The following is an 18736-nucleotide window of genomic DNA, read 5'->3' on the forward strand; positions in this document are numbered from 1 at the left end:
CATCCACTAATTCACACTCAGGTCCCTGCTCCTTGTTTAGGAATGGTGTGCACAAAGTGTGGGAGGCCTGCCAGGGGCTGCCAGTTGAAAGCAGCAGTAGGAAGGGGAAGAGGTGGATATTTGAGGAGCCCTCAGGCCATAGTCTCATTGTGGTCCATGGGACACCCCTGCATCCCATGCAGTGTTTGCATCCCTCGGTCATTGGAGGTCACAATGGCAGAGAAGAATGGGAACGTGGATGCTGCCAAAGGGCTTTGGAAAGGAACCAAATCCCATCTTGGAGCTGACCCTGCACCCAGGGCTCACTGCAGCCAAGTCAGGGACCCAGTCAGCACTCCTGACTCCAGCTAAGTGCTTGTCTTGAAAAGCAGGGAGTGATGGGCAGGGGTAGAGATCAGAAAGCCTCCAAGTAGCCAGGGAGATTGAATTTAGGCACCTACATCCAGGACATTCTCCACAGTGCAGGGCCCATGAGAAACATCCAGGCTGGATGTAGACACATACTGAGCTCAGCTCAGTAGTTCACTGAAGCTGCATCCACCTTCACTCAGCCCTAGTGGTCCTCATGCTTCATATCATGGTGCCATGGGTAGAGATCCCAACCACCTATCCATGGGTATAAGGGGACTTAAATTCCCAGGAGTGTCTCAAAGAAGCCTGTTGGGTAGAGGAGACCTGGACAACCCCTGTCAGTCCCATCCCAAGTGGTGTTCAAGGAAGGCTGTTCCCCAGAAGCTCAGGAATGTGTCTGAGATGTGAATACCAACCACAGAGCAGGCTCTTATTTCAGGCTACAAGGAAACAAGACAGGTTGAATCCATCCATATCAACAAAGCCCATTCTCAGACCACATCAGGCATGATGTTGTGGAGCATCATCACACCTATGCCCTGGGTTTGTGATCTGGGACAATGGTCCGGACTCTTAAAACATGGGTGCTTTTCCCAGAGCTCTTAAATGAATTAAAACTCCCTCCCACCCACTGTCTTATATTTCTGTGAGCATTTCAGAAGATCTTTCCCATCCTAAGATCTACCCAGGTGACCGAGCATCCCTGAGGGAATAGCACAAAATAAGTGTGAATTATGGAAGAACTGGCAAAAGGAAACTTTGCCATCCTGATGGGGCATGAAGACACACTTCACTTGTGTGTGGTTGCAAACAGAGGATATGAGGAGAGACCCTCAGGGGCCAGAGATGGAGCGAAGCAGAGGTGACTTGGCTGTCCAGTTTTCCTATCAGTCAAATGAAAGACGATTTGCAAAAAAAACCTGATTGGTTAACGAACATTTCACAATTTACAGCAGCAAAATGCTGGATGCCATCAAATGCAAGCCAAAGTTAAAGCTATGACTGCTTTAATAATCAATGACTGCAGAGTATTTAAAAAAACAGCTAAGCTTTCAGGGGCTTAAGACTTATTGCTCGCATTTTCTCAGCTTTCTTAAAGAAAAAAGGGGTGTTGTAGAAAATGGTCGAATTTATCATTTATAGCAAAATATTAATGTAGCAGCAGGAGACTTGATGTGGCCATCTATCTACAAGCATTCAGACTTCAAAGGAAGCATAAACACGAAATTAATGGTTTGTCTAGTGTAAAGGAAAAATAAATGCAAATGTAGCCTCATTAATACCAAGTGGGTGACTTCTTGGTTTATGGGGTTTGGATTGATTTTGTCAAAGGCCAATAGATTTATTAAAAATGTCTTTTAAATTTAGCATCCGTATACCCATTAGTTGAAAGAAATAAAATTCTCTGCAATTGCCACCACCTCTCCTCCTCCTCTCCCCCCCCCCCTCCCTGGATGTTGTTTTACCTAAATAAAGTTCTCGCATTAGGACTCACTTTCATACTGAAATATGTCTCTTGTAGGAGCCGCTATAAACGTCAGCATTTTCCACAGCGTTGGTTTATGGGCAGAGTGAATTTTAATGGCATCGTAATCTCACTGCAATCAATTGTGGTACGTGGGGCGGGGGGGTTAAAAAAAACCTCAGGGAGTGTCCATTAACAGGAGCTCTGCATCACTCCCCGTGTTCTGGAGCTTGCAAAGGGTGCTTGGGGAATGCTTTCTTCTTCTTCTTTTTTTTATATCTATTCACAAAATGTTTCTTCTTGGTCGTTTTCACCTCGTTTTTCACAGCTCAAAGCGAGGTTCCTACCTCTCCTGTCTCCCCTTAGGGTGGGACATCCCATGCCCTGTGCTCCCAGTGCAGGAGGTGATGATGCTGGATGTCACACACACAGCAGGGGCAGCAAAATCACGGCCCATGGGTTGGTTTGGTGCACCTCCTTGTTTTAATCAGCCTGTTTGTCTGCTGCCCCAAAGGAAGAGGCTGAGCTTGCATCTTGTAAGGACCTCTTCTTCTTTTGTGTCTTTTGAACTGCTGAGGCCAACAGGACTCTGAACGAGTTTTCTACCACTAAAGGCAAAGAAGCAACTCTGCTAATTTGCAAAAGCCATAGGATCACATCCCCTCTGAGCCAAACCTGGCTGACTAATGCACAGCATGGAGTTTTCCTTGGGAAAACGAAGGAATATCCCCTTATAATCGCGATCACCCAATTTGTGTTGCTCCTTAGATCACAGTTTTCCCCCCAAAAAAACATTAGAGAGTTATCCTGAAAGACAATTCAACTCAGCCTGTTCTGGCCATTTTAAAGAAAGAACTCAAAGTTATGCTTTCTGTACTTCCATGTGTGTGCTGGCGAAAATGGTTCAGTGCTACAGGAGAGAAAGAAAGAGATAGGATGACCTGGGCAATAAGGATATGCTTTGTCAAGTAAAAGACAAGATGAAGGAGACACAGATGACAGGGGAAGGTGGAGACAAATTGTCTTTGCCCATTTCCTTTGTTAACAATTGAGATGCTTCTTGAGATTAACTTACTTTAATGAAGAGAAACAGCTACAGATGCAGAAGGAGCATCCTTTCCCATAACTCGGTCCTTTTATTTCTGTAACTCAGATCTAATTGCTCAAGCAGACTGCAGAAGTGAGGGAGTTGGTTTTGAATCCTCACGTTCGTCGTGGAGAAAAACAGAATTTGATGTCTGTGGTCCTTAGCATGACAAAATAACAAGAAATGAAGACTGGGTTTCCTAGGAATTGTACATCTGCACAGTAATGTAAGAACAAGACTATACCTCCTGCTCTAGTAGAGGATGCCACTTGGGCACAGTGATTTGTCCTGGCTTTCTTGATACTGCCAGGTTTGTTCTTACTGTAGATTTTCCTTCCAACAGAACAAAAACAAAATGAAGATTTGGAAGTGTTTCTTGCAGGAAGAGATCCCATATTCAGGGTATAACTGGAGACCCCCTGAGCCATGTTTGCCATTCATAGTGCTGGACCAGCTACATACACAAAAAGCACACAGGCAGACCCATGCATATGCAGACACTGGGCAAGAAATGGGCCAATTTCCCACGAAAGCTACAAAATGAAAAAGGTGCATGGAAATGCATTTATTCTAAGCAAAATAACAACGTTCCAGCCCTGTGGACTTTCATGAAAAACAGAAATGTTTGTAGCACAGTGGAGTCCCTGGGTATCTGTAGCCTAACTGGTAAAAGCTCCCATGCCAAACACACCGAGATGCCTTTCACTCATTGGTGTGTGAATTCCTATTAGAAGTGACCCCATCTGCTGTCACTATCAATGCATAAATCTCTGGGCTGACAGCGATTAGCAGAAGACAAACGGTCAAAAAAAGGTAACACTCTCCTTGACCTAGAAATCATCAATTCAGGAAAGCATCTGAAAACACCCTGGAACCTGTCAGCAGAGCTGGGAGGGGAACAAGTCTCCTGACTCATTTAAATGTTTTAGATGCAAACTGTTTGTCCTACGTGGACAGGTCAGATTGAAAACCAAAATAAGAACAGCAAAACCCGACACAAAACGGCGGCTTCACACACGGCTGCTTTGTTTTCTCACACCAGAAACAGAAAATTTAGAGTGAAAAAACCTGATTGGGTTTCTCATTTGCATCCGCATCCAAATGCAAACCTTGCTTCAAGAAGAAAAGTGGTTGTTTTTTTTTTTTTTTTTTTGGCTGAAAATTCCATTTCAGACATTGCAGAAAGATTTCCCTGTCACCAGTCCCACCCAGTGTGAACCCTTTCCATGGAAGTCTTTCCAGTTGGGTTTTTCTGCACTACCAAAGATTTTGGTGATGGGGCAGGCTTTGGGAAGGACCCATCCTTGTTAGCAATGTGCTAGGGGTGCTAGTTTGCCTGCATGGGTGCCTCCAGTCCTTTCTCAGGCTCTGCAAGCCAAATTTTGGCATGGCTGGAGTGCATCTCCCAACATGCATGGGGATCCTGGTGCCTGAGCACTTCCAGCTCATATTGATAGCTTTGCTTGGCAAATGAGAGGCAGAACGTGGCTAGGAGATGCGTGGTTCTCCTCCTGGTGGAGTCAATCATAGAATGCCTTGGGTTGGAAGGGACCTCAAGGATCATCCATCTCCAACACCCCTGCTGTGTTGCAGGGCTGTCAAGCTTCACATTTCATACTGGACCTCCTCCACTGAATCTGCATCATTCTCAGTATGGGGAGTGGGAAATCAGTGTGTGTGTGTGTGTGATGGTGGAACAACTCATTTGCCAGGAAAATGCAGTATTCACGGGCATGTCAAACACCCTACGGGTAACTCAACAAACTGATACTCAGAGCTGGTTGGTGATGGGGATACAGTTGGGACAGCCCCTGGTGATGTCACTCTGTGTCTGGTAGGAGTGCCCAACTTTATGCATCTGGACTGCATGCATGTCCAGCTTGGAGCACCTGAAATGGGTGCATGCCCGCTTTTGCTTTCCAGCAGCTTCATGGAAATTGCAGCTCTGTGCCACAGCAATACCAGATCATTGCGGTTGCTGCCTCGATCAGCTCTGCTGCCTCTATTTGTGGCCCATTTGTAACGCTCCTGAGAAGTGCTGATCACCTCTCTACTGTCAAAGGTGCCAGTTTAGTACCCAACTTCTTGGGAAAAAGATTAAACTTCAGGAGTTTGGGGCACATCCCCCATACAAAAGAAGTCCAGGTACAAGAACATATGGCTAAATTTGGATTCACCACCACCTATAGATGCAAGAAGACTACCAAGATCTAGCCAAGACTCCTTGGGATGGACTTTACCATTTGCCCACAGGCTGCCCCGTGACCCCAGCTCAGCCTCTCCATGCCACGGGCAGCCTTTTTATCAAGCAGTGAGCACAAGGAAGATGCCCAAATGGCAGTCCTTAATGAAAGCTTTTGTCTGGTTGCAGAAAGAGATGGAAAATACGCCTGTCTGCTGCTTCTCCTCCTTCCCCTAAGTGCTTCAGGGCCATTCTGCATTGCCCACGCTGAGAGCAGACAAATAGAGGATTCAGCTGGTTTTGCCTTTCTCATTTCTTCTTTCTAATAGGACTCAGAAAAAAAAAAAAAAAATACTGCAGTAAGTGCATTTACATTACATCTGCAGCATATTTTGGCATGTTCGCAAACAGAGGGAAGAGCTTGATTGTTTGGAGGACAACATTGTGAGCCTTGGTAGCGATAGGGCAGACATTTCCCTCACTGGACACGTGGTTCAAATCCAAAGCACCAGAGCAGAGGCATTCTGCAGGGGGACAGAAAGAAACAAGATTCAAAATTTTCCAGCTTTTAGAATCCAGAAAATAGATGAGATGTGCCTACAGGAAATGTTTTCAGGGTGTCCCATCTTGCTCCCCTCTCTTTATTCTTAAGAACTAAATAAGAGAGCATTCAGACCAATTTTTAAACAAGCTGATATTAAAATGTTTTGTTTTGCAAAATGCCACTTCCTAGCATGTTTAAGCACAGCTTTTGTGCTCTGAAAAGCTCAGGGAGGGAAATTTATTTCTGCTGCCTTTTCAGTGATTCTCTGAGCAGAGCTATCTTCCAGCCTGGGGCTGCAGAGAGCTGGGTGTGAACTTGCTTTCTTTCCTATTGGGAGTTTCTTGAGTTGATAACATGCTCCATAGGGCAAGATGAGGACAGCAAGATGAAGTTTTTCCTGGAGAGTGATGCTATTAATCTTTTTCTTCTCGTTTGCTTGGTGCAGTGAGCTTGGTCTTTCCTGTCTGTGGCTGGAAACATGCCTGAAAATGAAGAACAAATATGAAAACGGAGCAGGCTATTTTAATTTACAGCCACTCTTACCATACAATATATTTGGAGGGCAGTCAAATTGCCCTGCTAAACACCAACGAAATTATCCATAATCTTGTCAAAACATCAAGTCAGACCTTCTGATTGCTGTATCACACTCAGTAATGTGTGTCATGCACTACTTCATACTCAACCTGATACAATTCTACCCAATGAGAGCCTGCAATCCCACAAGTGAGAATGGATTTTGCAACTCTCTTAATCCCATCTCCAACAAAGATATGTTTAGAGCTCATGACAAGGCTACGTTGCTTTTCTGATGCTAATTCACCTTTAGTGTCTTCTTCCAAAATGGCTTGATAGTGTTGCCTTGCTGCAGCAGTCCCTTACCTGGTGGATCTCACAAGGGGCCACGCTCCACTGGAGCCCAGTAAAATCACATCTCTTTCCTCAACAGCAAGTCTCTATTTGAGAGAGACCCACAAGAGGCTGGGCATTCAATTAAATGCATTTCAACCACAGATTGGGCAAACGAATCTGCAGTTTCACTGTGCTGCGTCACTACTGCCTTACCAATTCCTTGCAATATCCCAGTATGCAAGACACAGTTTCTCCTATCTACTCCAATCGGCAACCTATCCCTGCTCAGGTAGCCCTGAACCTTCCTCATTGATCCTAAAGAGACCCTACACACATCACGCGCCAGCCATGCAGGAAAGCAGGTCTTCATCCTGCATGTATCAACATGAGCCTGAGATAATAAACGAGGAGCTAGAAGAGGAGAGAAATCATCAGGGCTGTTAATTTGACACCGACTCTTTTGATCTCCTCTTTAGATCATAAGGAAAGGGTAAGTGTGCTTCCTTTTAATCTTCACTCCCGCACTTTAAAGGCCTCAATAATGTTCCCACCAACCAGATCATTTTCATTTGCAACTCTAATTAATCTGTGAATAAATATGCTTCGGAGAGGTGGATTGATTTAAATGAGAGCTGTCTTTTCACCTTTAATCTATAATGCTGCGTTTCTCTCTCTTGAGAAAATAGCTCCTAGCTTGCACTCTCTCCCTTTCTCCCCAAGTTCATGCAAGGCTCTTTCTCCTCTTTTTTATTATTATAAAATAATGGCTTCAGCAGGTGAATAAAAGCTTAGGCAAGTTTGACAAAAATGGGAAGCTATTCACCCTTGGTACCTTTAATCTACTGCATTCTCCTCCTAATGAGTGTAAATTACCCTGGCTATTTCACAGAGTCTTTATATGGCATAATATCAGCCAGCAGGCCATTCTCAGAAGGGCGTTTTTATATGATTAGGATTAGTATTATCTTTAATCTTTTGTGGTGTGAAAGCTGAGGACAACACGAGGATCCACACAAAGCAAAGGGGAGCCTGGCAGGACCTGCTTGGATACGTGAAGGAATGGGTCCTCTGTAAGGAGGATTTGGTAGCAAAGCGGCATCTCAGAGGGTGGAAACCCACCAATAAATTTTAACCCAAATGTGGGAAGCTTGGCTGAAGCCACATCAATGCAGATAATAGGTTCCTATGCCAATGAGCCATTGGAAGGCTGAGCATCATCACCACCCATGGGGAAGATGGGCATCAGCACCCATAGGGAAGCTTGGCACCACCAGCCACGACAAGACTGTACACAACCACCTGTCAGAAATAGAAGCATCATCACCACCACACACATGGCACTGGGAGCAATGCCTGGAGGACCATCTTCTAAGCTCTCAGTACAGAAAGGTTGAAAAGGAAAGCTAAAGGAAAACATCCACCCAAGGCCTCTGATGAACAACAGATTGGAGGGAGAGCTAGGAGGAATTCTTGCAGTGTAGATCTCAAACTGGCTGGTACCACCAACATAAAGAAGTAACTCTTGATTACTAACAAGAAATCAAACTGGGAATAAGTGCAAAGGAACACTTCAAGGGTGAGTCTCTCATCTTCACTGATGATTTGAAGGTGTTTAAGACATTTCTTCTGGAAGTGTTCAAGTCAAATCAGAAGCAGCTGTGGAAGACAGCTACCAAGAGATATATGGGATGTGTTCAGGAAAAGTGGGAGGTATCACACCTTAGGGTTAAATATTCTGCAACACTTAAGGTGAAACAAAGCCTGGAAATGTACCAGGTGGGCAGGGACTGCCTGAGTTTGCTCACGAGGTAACAAGAAAGCAATGAACAGATCATCCACGAAAACTCACATCAGCTGAAGGAGAAGGCTGCTCACAGACTGGGAGCATTGTCACTTTCAGCTCAGAAGCAGCAGATAGATGTGGTGAGCCTTGAATCACATCCCTCACCCACGTGGAGCTGATGTCACCTCACAGCATCAAATGGTGTCACCATCCCTGCCAGCCACTCTGTCAGAGTTGGGCTGCATCACAAGGGGAGCAGCCTGGAGGGATGGCTGAACAGAAGAACAGAGCTGACAGATTCCCTCCCCTGAATTTGAACAGCACTCTGAGAAGGAAGTGAAGTTTAATCATATACTAATAGAATAAATCAGTACAGTCCTTCTGGAGCAGACAAGTCCTGGCTTTCCTCTTACTACAAGTTGTAGCCAGGCCATTTGCTAGCCCAGCCTGTTGTTAAACCTCTTCCGTCACTTCTCTCATCTCAGGATGGTTCAAACCCCCATTATCCTGTTAAATTATGTGTCTTTTTTTTTTTTTTTTTTTTAAATTTGTCACTTGTGATTATTATTCTCCATTCTAAGAAGGCCTCATATTCAGGGATTCATTTGTTTCACTCTTATTATGCACACTGTATATGTTCAAGGTCGCTAGTTAGTCTATTATTCAAGCAGGCACTTTTTCCTTTTTTTTTTTTTATTCCCCCCTCCCCAAAGAGGCTCAGTTCAAGGTCTTGCATTCTCCGCTTTCTCCCCTAAGTTTTTGCCATTTCATTTTCTTATAAAAACATTTTCCCTTGCCTCACATTCTCCAGCAGCTTCCATTCAATTCAGTCCTTGCTAATATCTCTCCGCAAGAAGCCCAGGGCAGACCCCAAGTCAGCTGCTTCTGCTGTTTTAAAAGAACCAAAGAAAGCTTTTTATTTTCTTAGGCTCTCCAGCAATTTCTTGAGTTGCAAGCTGATGTACAAAGCGTTCTTAGAGGTGACCAGGAGATTTCCATATCATTTGCAGCAGCACCAGCTAAATATCAAACTGCTGCGTGGGACGCGGATGATAACCACCCCAGGAAATGAACACTTACAGTCCTATCCACTAGACATGAATTCTAGCTGTGCTGCTGTTGTTCTTGCTTGCAACGAGAGGTAAAACAGCAATGGATTGACTAGCAGCTAGTGTTTAATTTTGAATGAACAATGGAAATGAGGCTCCAGCCCACTACATACCTACTTGTCAAGTGACAAGATCCTCAGCAGACCCTCCTGTGCTACCCGCCATCTCTCATTATCCAGGTATATTTAAGCACATTGTCTGTGCAGGAAAAACTCCTCCTGCTTTGAGCTCTCCCAGGAGGACTCGTGACACCCACTCCTGAGCTTCAGCATGAGGTGCAGTTGCCATGAAATCACAACTTCAAGGCACAGCCATAATCAGAAGGTGGAAATTCAGGCACTCGCCACCTGAGATCGGAGTCAGAGTCGCTCTGTGGGGTTCAGCAGTAAGACTGGGGAGGAGGTGCCTCCCCAGTAAATAGCTGGGGCTCCTCAGTGCTGGATTCACACACCACAGAGCCTGGGTGAGCATCACAGCAGTGCCACGACCAGCCCCAAAGAGCAGCTGCCAGGAACTCGCACCCCGAGCGAAGCCTCAGGCAGCAATCCCACACCACAGGGCATAGGAAAGATGTTCACAGACATCCTGTATTTGTAATGACCTTATGGATCTGCCCTAGCTTTCATTTCATCAGGCTTACTTTTGCATTGCAGTTGTTAAACACGTTTGTGATTCAGAGATACACCAGCTAGTTGCATTTGATTTTCCACCAGGTCATTTGCCAAACATAGCTACTTACCTGAAGCAGAGGCAGCAGGAGATGAGGAGTTCTGTGCATTCCCATGTCTGCACGCAGCTCCACCCAATATGGCTGCTGGACCATACAGAGCATCCAAAGTTAGAAGGGCCCACCTGCCCTAAGTTGCTGCCACACAGGTAACAGTGCACATTTCATTTTTAAATCTGCCCCTCCTCCTCCTCCTTTCAGCTTCAAGAAAGAAAAAAAATAGATTATATTTTTTTGTTTGCCAGGCTCAGTCACAGCACAAGGACATGGGGAAAGACATTCTTTCAATTCTTTGGGCGTTGTGGCCAACTGAAATGAGAAACAAGACAAAGCCAGAGAAGAAAAGCTTATTATGGGCAGCCTAGTTGGAAGAAAATGAATCACCCAAACAGATAGGTTTCAATGATCTCAGGCGAACTACACTCTTTATTCCGTACACCCGCATCTAATTGTTCAAGAAAATGTTCATCTGCTTCATAATGACAGTCATAATGGAAGTTATGCGGAATAACTAAAAAAGTTTATTCAAGGGTCTGCTTCTGAAAGTACGGCTATAATGCACTTTCTTCTGGAGATTTAATAGAATTTCCTCTCATAGAAATTAGATGGATAACAAGTAATTTTTTTAATTTGAGAACTATGTCGGATAGAATCATAGAATTGCTCATTGGAAAAGATATTCAAGATCAAGTCCAACTTCAACCTAACCATACTACCCTAAAAACCCTCCACTAAATTACGTCCCTGAGCACCACATCCAAACAGTTTTTAAATGCATTTGGGGATGGTGATTCAACCACCTCCCCAGGGAGCCTATTCCAGTGCTTAACAACCCTTTCTGTAAAGTTCTTCCTGATATCCCATTTAAAACTTACCCCGGCACAACTTGAGGCCATTTCATAGAATCATCACAGAATCATAAAATGGCCTGGGTTGAAAAGGAACGCAATGATCATCCAGTTCCAACCCCCTGCTATGTGCAGGGTCGCTAACCAGCAGCCCAGGCTGCCCAGAGCCACATCCAGCCTGGCCTTGAATGCCTGCAGGGATGGGGCATCCACAGCCTCCTTAGGCAACCTGTTCCAAGGCTTCCCTGACATTAGATAGGACTTAGAATCAGGTTTATGGAGTGTAGGAGCAGGACAGCCAGAAAAAAAAACAAGGAACCAGATGGGAAAATACAGCAGCACAGGGCTCCCCAGCACCTACCCAGGTCACCTGTTGGGATGAGAAAACAACTCTTGTTCACTTCTGGGACCTAAAACAAGCAGGGTCCTCCATTGAGATCTCTTCCCATGATACATCTAGAGGCCGCTTCCTTTGGTGGAAAGTAGTATAAGAAGAGCTGATTTGCACAGTTTCCCTGGGCAGAAACAGCAGGAGAAATTCAGACAATGCAGTGTTTAATGCACAAGCCTAAGCAGACACCTTAAACAATACAAGCCCAGAAGGAACAAGAGAGATTGAACAAGAGAGATTGTGGATTCCCCCTGCCTGGAAGCATTCAAGGTCAGGCTGGATGGGGCTGTGAGCAACCCCATCCTCTGGGCTAGAGGGAGGTGTCCCTGCCTGTAGCAGGGGGATTGGTGCTGGATAACCCAAGTGCATAGTAATATTACCTCCAGCTGGACAGCAAGAGGTTAACAAGACATTGAGAAAATATTTTTTCCCCCACTAAAAAAAGAGCTTTACTTATTTCCTTCACGAAGTACTCAGCATGCTTCTGTACTCCTCGTCAAACAAAACCACAATGCAGCTTCCAGAGCAGAACATGTTGACATGAGCTTTGGCAAGAGGCAGGATGCTGGAGGACCAGCTGTTTGCTTGACATCAGCTCTGATTCTTCAGCCTTGAGCTGGAGGGAAGGAGAGGCTCCATTAAATGCAGCAGCATCCCGAAGGACGTGACCAACTTAAAAATCCATGAGTCACCCAACCAAAGCTGGGCAGGGGGATAACTCGTGTGGCTCAAATTAGAAATGGGCTGAAGTTCTTCACAGAGCTGAGGACTGAGAAAGCAGATGGGCAGGTGCAGCTTCCACTCTGAAGAAGCCATAAATTTCCTTTCCTATTCATCTTTTTTAATAATTATTTCATTTAAAAGGAAAAACAGCATTTTTACTCCACATCTACTCTCCCCATAGGATTCGCTGGGCTGCTCTCAGTGCTGATGTCAGGGGCAGACAGGGTTGAGGACACAGCATATGAAGCTGTACAATAATGCAGAATTCAGAGACTCTTTTTGAGTCCAGGAAGAGCCAGGCACCCAGAAACATCAAGCAGGCTTAAAAGCTCCCACAACAGGGCTCCTGAGGACCCACTGCAGCCCCAAACCTCCCATCAGCCCAAGGCAGTGAAGCAGGTTGCTCAGCTCCTCCAAGCCCTGTTTCAGCTTAGAACCTCGGTAGCTCAGCAAGGACATCTGAGAGCTGCTGGTAGGAAACTGGTTCTTGCTGGAAGAGTACTTACAGGAACAGAAAGCAGCATCATACCTTTCATTTTATATACAGAAAGCATTGTATGCCAGTCCTTTTGTCTGAGAGCACGCCTCTGATCGCTGTTTTCACATGCGAGCCTTTTGAAGAAGACAATAAAGTTTCTCAGAAAAGCTTCAGCTAGGAAGATAGTTGAAATGCATCTGGAGTTTAAATGTAAAAGTTATAATATTCGAGGTTTAGGAAAGCAACAAGCTGAGGTTTCCCAGGGAGCTAATTGCTCAGCTTCCAGTGGCATTTCAAAGTAGATTTCAGGAAATAAACTCCTGTCTGTTAACACCATTTATAACCAAGAAAAACAAAAGCACTTCTTCCATCGTCAGTGGTGTAGCACCCACTCAAGGAGGAGTCTTTGGTCTAATTACAGACCTTTTGATCTTATTGCACTGACCAGCAGTGCTGTACAGTCTACCTGTGGAGCAGGAGGCCCTGAGAGCATCATGCTTTAAGACCATGCTGGAGGCAGGAAACCTGGAAGATATCCTCAGCAGTTGAGTGAAACCATCCTCTGATTACGGGCACTCCATAGAGCAAACAAGGGGCTAATCACTATCTTAAGTCAGTGGAAATTTAAGCTTAAAAAAGGTTTCATTCTCATTTTTATTTTTACAAACAGCAAAAAACAAAACAAGGCAGCATTTCCACAGCCACTTTGTCTCAGCTTCAGTTTAAAAGCTCCGCACACAAGGATAGGTACTCTGCTCATCTACTTTATATCTCCTTTTAAGCTTAGGTAGGCAAAAGGAAATAGTCACCCCATTTCCCAGGCTCTCCCCCATGTAAACCTGCAGACTTACCTCTACCACCCAGTTTACAGAAAAAAACTGCAAATGCACACAAGCAACTGATGGAGAAAGGTGCAAACGAGCTCAATGACACTATTAGCACTTAAGCAGTCTAGAAGTATTGTCTGGGCTTGAAGATGTGCTGCAAGCACATCTTGATGCTACAGTGGCATCAATGAGGGCTTGAAATTGCTATCAGGACCTTCAGGTGCTGAGGTCTTCCTGCAAAACGAAGAAACAAGCCTAGAATTTGGGACAAGAAAAAGCTTTCTGTTATCTAAAGGCACTTGATAAGAAAATTGCAGAGTGAATCCCACCATGCAATCATCATGAGAGTGCTGGGAAGGAGCTGCTCATGGCAGTCACTAGAAAAGAGCAAGGAAAGTAAAGGTAAATACATATTGTTCTATTATGGCATCAGAATCTAAGAGCCTGTAGCCAGTTCTGTTCAGCTTAAGAAGGACTCCAAGAGCTCCTCTGAAATCACCCACCCCACTTGAAATGCCATCCCATCTGCTTGAGGCTATGAAGGAGTACAGTACTATGATGGAGGCAGCTCCATCTAACACCATAGAGTTCCCAGGGTGTTCATATAAACATGGCAGTATTACAGCAGCTTCCAAAAACCCAGGCCTGCTTTCACCACGAGCAGATTTACCTACAAGTACAAAAAGTATAGCACAGCTCAAGCAATTTTTGCCACGGACCTTTCATATATAGAATCATTTGCATGGGAAGGGACTCCCAGGGGTCACTTAATCCAACACCCTTACAACAACAGGTACACCTACAGTTCCATCAGGTGCTCATAGCCCCATGCAGCCCGACCTTGGGTCTCTACAGGGACAGTGCATCTACCATCTCTCTGAGCATCCTATTCCAGTGCCTCACTGCCCTTACTGTAAAAAACTTCTTCCTCATATCCAGTCTAAATCCCTCCCTCTTTTAGTCTGAAACCATTTCCCCTTGTCCTGTCACAGGCCCTGCTAAAGAGTCTGTCCCTCTTCTCAGTCCCATGTTAGATACTGAAAGGCTGCCTTCAGGTCTCCCCACAGCCTTCCCCGCTCCAGGTTGAATCACCCCAGCTATCTCAGCCTACCCTCACAGGGAGATATTCCATCCCTGGGATCAGTTTTGTAGCTCTCCTCTGGATGTGCTCCAACAGATCCACGTCTTTCCTGTACTGAAGACTCCACACCTGGATGCAGTGCTCCAGGTGAAGCCTCACCAGCACAGAGTAGAGTGGCAGCAAGATGCTCTTCTGCTAAGGTGATGATTTTCAGATTCTCCCAGGGGACATTTCTCATGTTGGACCTACCCTACAAAGGAAAAGGAGTAGAAGATGCGATCCTAGATTGCTAAGATGAAATCTATATAAAGAAATACCTATTTAATATCTGTGAAAAGAAATACCTCCCAGTCAGGGCATACAGCAGAGAATCCCTTTCTCCACAAGGAAAGACCCAGCCAGCACCTGTGATGCTGAACCCAAAGAGGGAAAGCCTTCCTGAGACCTTTTTTAAGCCCATCAGGCTCTTGGTGAACTCCTTCCACCTGTGCCAAGCAGAACCAGCTGCACCCTTCACCCTTAATCAGTTCCTTTGCTCAGTTTAGCCCAGCCCAATGCAAGACAAAGTTTTGTTTTCTCCTAGAATATAAATCACATGTGTTTTCCAAGGGGTCTTGGCAAGCAGAAGTCAGAGTAATGAGGTTCATGCATGCATTTTAAGCCTGCAGCTCTTCTTGGTGTTGGGTGTAGGATAAAATGTCAGGCTGAGATGGGATCTGGATTCCACATTGCCACAGGTGCTGGAGATGCCCATGGCCGTTCTGCTGTCTGCTCGTGCCCTGCTCCACAGCTCTCATCCTGCAGGGGCCAGACAGAGCCCCCCTAGGCTTTTGTTTCCCCCTCTCATTTCACTCTGACTGGTGTAGGTATTCAGGACCGGCTTTTCTGGAGGTGGCTCTCATTGTTCCTTCCCCCGCCTTCCCCTGCTGACCAAACGCATGGAAGGTCAGTTAGAAATGAAGCTGCTTTTATCTGCAATCTCCCACCAGCCCTAAGCTGGGTCCCCTTTTTCACACTGAGGCCCAACCAAGCATGAAGGAAAATAATTTTACCCAATCTCTCTGCTCTAACGCGCACCAACCCCCGCCCTCCTTTGCCACAACTCCCCACCAATCTAAAGGGGATGGAATTAAAAAAAAAAAAAAAAAAGGGAAAAAAGGAAAAAAAAAAAGCCCTTTCCACAATGAAAGCGCAACTAGATAGAAATCTTGGCTAGGCACTACTCTAAATGTGACTGCAGCTTTCTGCTTGTCCTCGCTCCAATATCACCATCTCCACTGTTTAGCTTTCTAGTGTACAAATATAATAATAAAAAATAGTAACCAGATGATTACTCGTGTTCAATGTAATTGCAACAGGCAGAGGGAAGAGGACTGATTAATTTGCCTTGTGAATTATGCATTCTTTTCCCCATCTCCTTCCCCCCCCCCGCTTCAAGCACACTTCTCCGAAGCTTTATTATGTATATTCCTTGAATATTGTCACCTGTTTTTCTCTTTCCTGCAAGAGAGCTGTTGTCAGTAGGTATCAGTAGAGGCTCGGTGGTTAATCCGCTATGAACACTCAGCTGAGGAGCTCGGCTGTGTTTGCTGCAGTCGGTGTATGAGCAAGGACAGAAAGCCCACCACGCCAACACGGAGCACAGCGCGTGTAATTCCCTATAGCACCAGTCTCGGGATTTATGGAGCTAGGCAAACAAGCTTGCACAAGTGAAACAAAGACACTCAGGCACGACAAACCGGCAGCTATTCATATTTTAAAATCCTCAGTGGAAGAGCTGTTTTGCCTCTCAGCTCAGCAAGACACTTAAGTGCATGCTTATGTTTAATGCTCACTGGAGCATCCCTGCGCTGAAGTTATAGCCCACAGGGCTGTTGCCTCAAGTGGTGTTTTCCTCAAAACATGGTGTAAACAGGTGAGAAACATCCCAGTAAATGGGTAAATTCCCCATCTGTTGATGGACATAGCTTTGGGTTTGATGGTTCTCCAGGCCGAGGTGCAGGACACAGCCACCTTGGAATTGAATTGGAGCACTGGAGAGTACGTTATCCATCTTCCTCCCATAGCACCATGGGTGATCTCCCACCTGCAGCTCATTCATCCACTCCCTGGTCTTGTTTAGGGCCCTGAACCTTCAAAGTGTTTAAACAAGTCATAGAATCATCCAATGGCTTGGGTTGGAAGGGACCTCAATGGAAGTCCTCCCAGTAACCAGACAGCTCTGCAGTCTTACTTAGTTTCTTTAGGATCTTTCTGCATGGAAGGAGAAAAAAGGTGATATTTTATCCTTTTTGGCCCAAATGGTTGTTTCACAGGATGTAGATGTCCTTCAAAAGCAGGGTTGGCCTCTGCTCCTGGGTAACAGCAATAGGTGATGGTCTCAAGTTGTGCCATGGGAAGGTCAGGTTGGATATTAGTAACAATTTCTTCTCAGAAAGAGCAACGAGGCACTGACACAGGTTGCCCAGGGTGTGGTGGTCACCATTCCTGGAGGTGTTTGAGAACCATGGAGATGTGACACTGAGAGGTGTGGTCAGTGGGCAAGAAGGTAATAGGTTGATGGTTGGACTAGGTGACCTTAGAGGTCTCTTCCAACCTCAAGATTCTATGATTCCATGACCTAGGCGATTGTGCCAAATCAGTAGATTTTGCTCCTAGAGACCTCAGTGTACAGGTACACATCATGTATGGCAGCACCAGCCCTTAGATCTGCTGGAACACCACCTCCTGCAGCCCAACCACTGCAGATCCCATTCAGGACACCTCTGCTCAGCCTCCAGGGCAACTTTCAATAGTAAAATGTGGTGTTACCCAGCATTAATGCAAAATGCTACTTGCAGAAGTATGTGACAGATTGCACAACCCAGTAACCCACTCACTGTCACGGTGGGGACAGCAGCACTGTTTGGAGATGTCCTTGCTCTTCCCTGGGAAAGAATTAGGGGAAAAGGTGAGTAAACAGAGAAAGGCACAAGCAAACCCCCTCCCCAGATCTCCCTAAGGAGATTTTGGAAGAGATCACCTGCTAAGGAGAGGATGGATAGAAATTTTCAGGGCCTAAAAGCTGATTAAAAGCTCAGATAAGGTCAGATTTTCAAAGACTGTTGAAAAGCCGCTTTGGAAAAGCCCTCTTCTTTCCCCTGTTTCTATGGGCTCTTCCAACCCTTTCCAAAAAGCCCTCTCTGGGCTTCTGAAGGTGAAAGGAGCCGAGGCATGGATGCTAGGGGGAGGCCAGATGCAACGATGGATGCCCGGAGGATTTGTTGCCGGTGTGTTGTGCCACAATGCAGGTCCCCATTCAGCAGCCCAGACAACAGGCATTGAGTTCCCTGCACCTCTGGGGACACTGCTAACCCTGTGTTGCCATCAGGTGCACGCAAAGCCAGCAGCCCTGCGGCGGGAGGAGAGCTGCGAGGCGATTAGAATATTCCAGGGGGAACTTTTTTGCTTCGAATGAAAATAAACGCAACTGAAGGATTACAAAACCCAAACATGGAACATTACACGAAGCCATAATTGCCTCCTATTATTTCCCCTCGCTCACCAAAACAGCTATTTAGACAAACAAAAGAGCAAAGAAAGGCAGAGACCAGTGCTGAAAGTTGTTTTATCTCTGTTAATCCCCGCTGCTTTGATAAGTCTGTAATAGGATCATTTGGCATCTCCAAAGTGTGGTGCCTGAGGAAATTCCTCTTTGCAGGCAGGTTTTGCCCAGGTGTCCTCTTCCAGAGATGGGACGATAGGGGGATGGCTCAGCTCTGGGCAGGCAGCTCTCTAAAGAAAATTGCCCTCTATTTTGCATGCACGGAGCTAAGGGATCTCCTTCAGCTGAGATTGCTCCCAAATATTGTTTTATTATTGTTTTATTAGTCTCTCTTTTATGTTCTTTGCAATTCAGCTCGTTTGAATGCTCTTTTTGTCAACTTTGGATGCCTTTATACATATTTAAAGGAATTTATTCCACAAATGTTGGCATTCCCCTCACTTGGACTGTGTTAGGAGTTGCTGCCTGGACTAACAGCTCCAAAGCTGTGCTATCCCATCCCCAAATGCTGGAAACAGTGGGATTTTGTGCTGTTTGTGTTGGCAAGGAGAATCGTAGAATCACAGAATCGTAAGGTTGGAAAAGAACTCTAAGGTCATTAAATCCAAACATCAACCCACCCCACCATGCCTACTGGCCATGACCCTCAGTGCCACATCTCCACAGCTCTGGAACACCTCCAGGAAGCTCTGCTGAGCACAGCAGTTTGGTATTTGGAGAAGTCACAATGTCCTCTTCTTCTTT

At 45.5% G+C, this 18736-nt stretch overlaps 1 long non-coding RNA gene across 1 annotated transcript; it reads right to left on the reverse strand.

The window, feature by feature from the left end:
* Positions 1-5892: 5892 nt before the first annotated feature.
* Positions 5893-12674, reverse strand: LOC149916568 (uncharacterized). The gene is made up of 5 exons (XR_016469420.1): positions 12592-12674; positions 11793-11955; positions 11310-11463; positions 10113-10301; positions 5893-6111 (listed from the first exon to the last, which is right to left on the reverse strand). It is a non-coding gene; the product is annotated as an uncharacterized LOC149916568 (long non-coding RNA).
* Between the last annotated feature and the right edge of the window lie 6062 nt (positions 12675-18736).

The sequence above is a fragment of the Phasianus colchicus genome, chromosome 10 (genome assembly GCF_987193195.1).
Source record: "Phasianus colchicus chromosome 10, bPhaCol1.hap1.1, whole genome shotgun sequence".
In the NCBI taxonomy this organism is placed as follows: Eukaryota; Metazoa; Chordata; class Aves; order Galliformes; family Phasianidae; genus Phasianus; species Phasianus colchicus.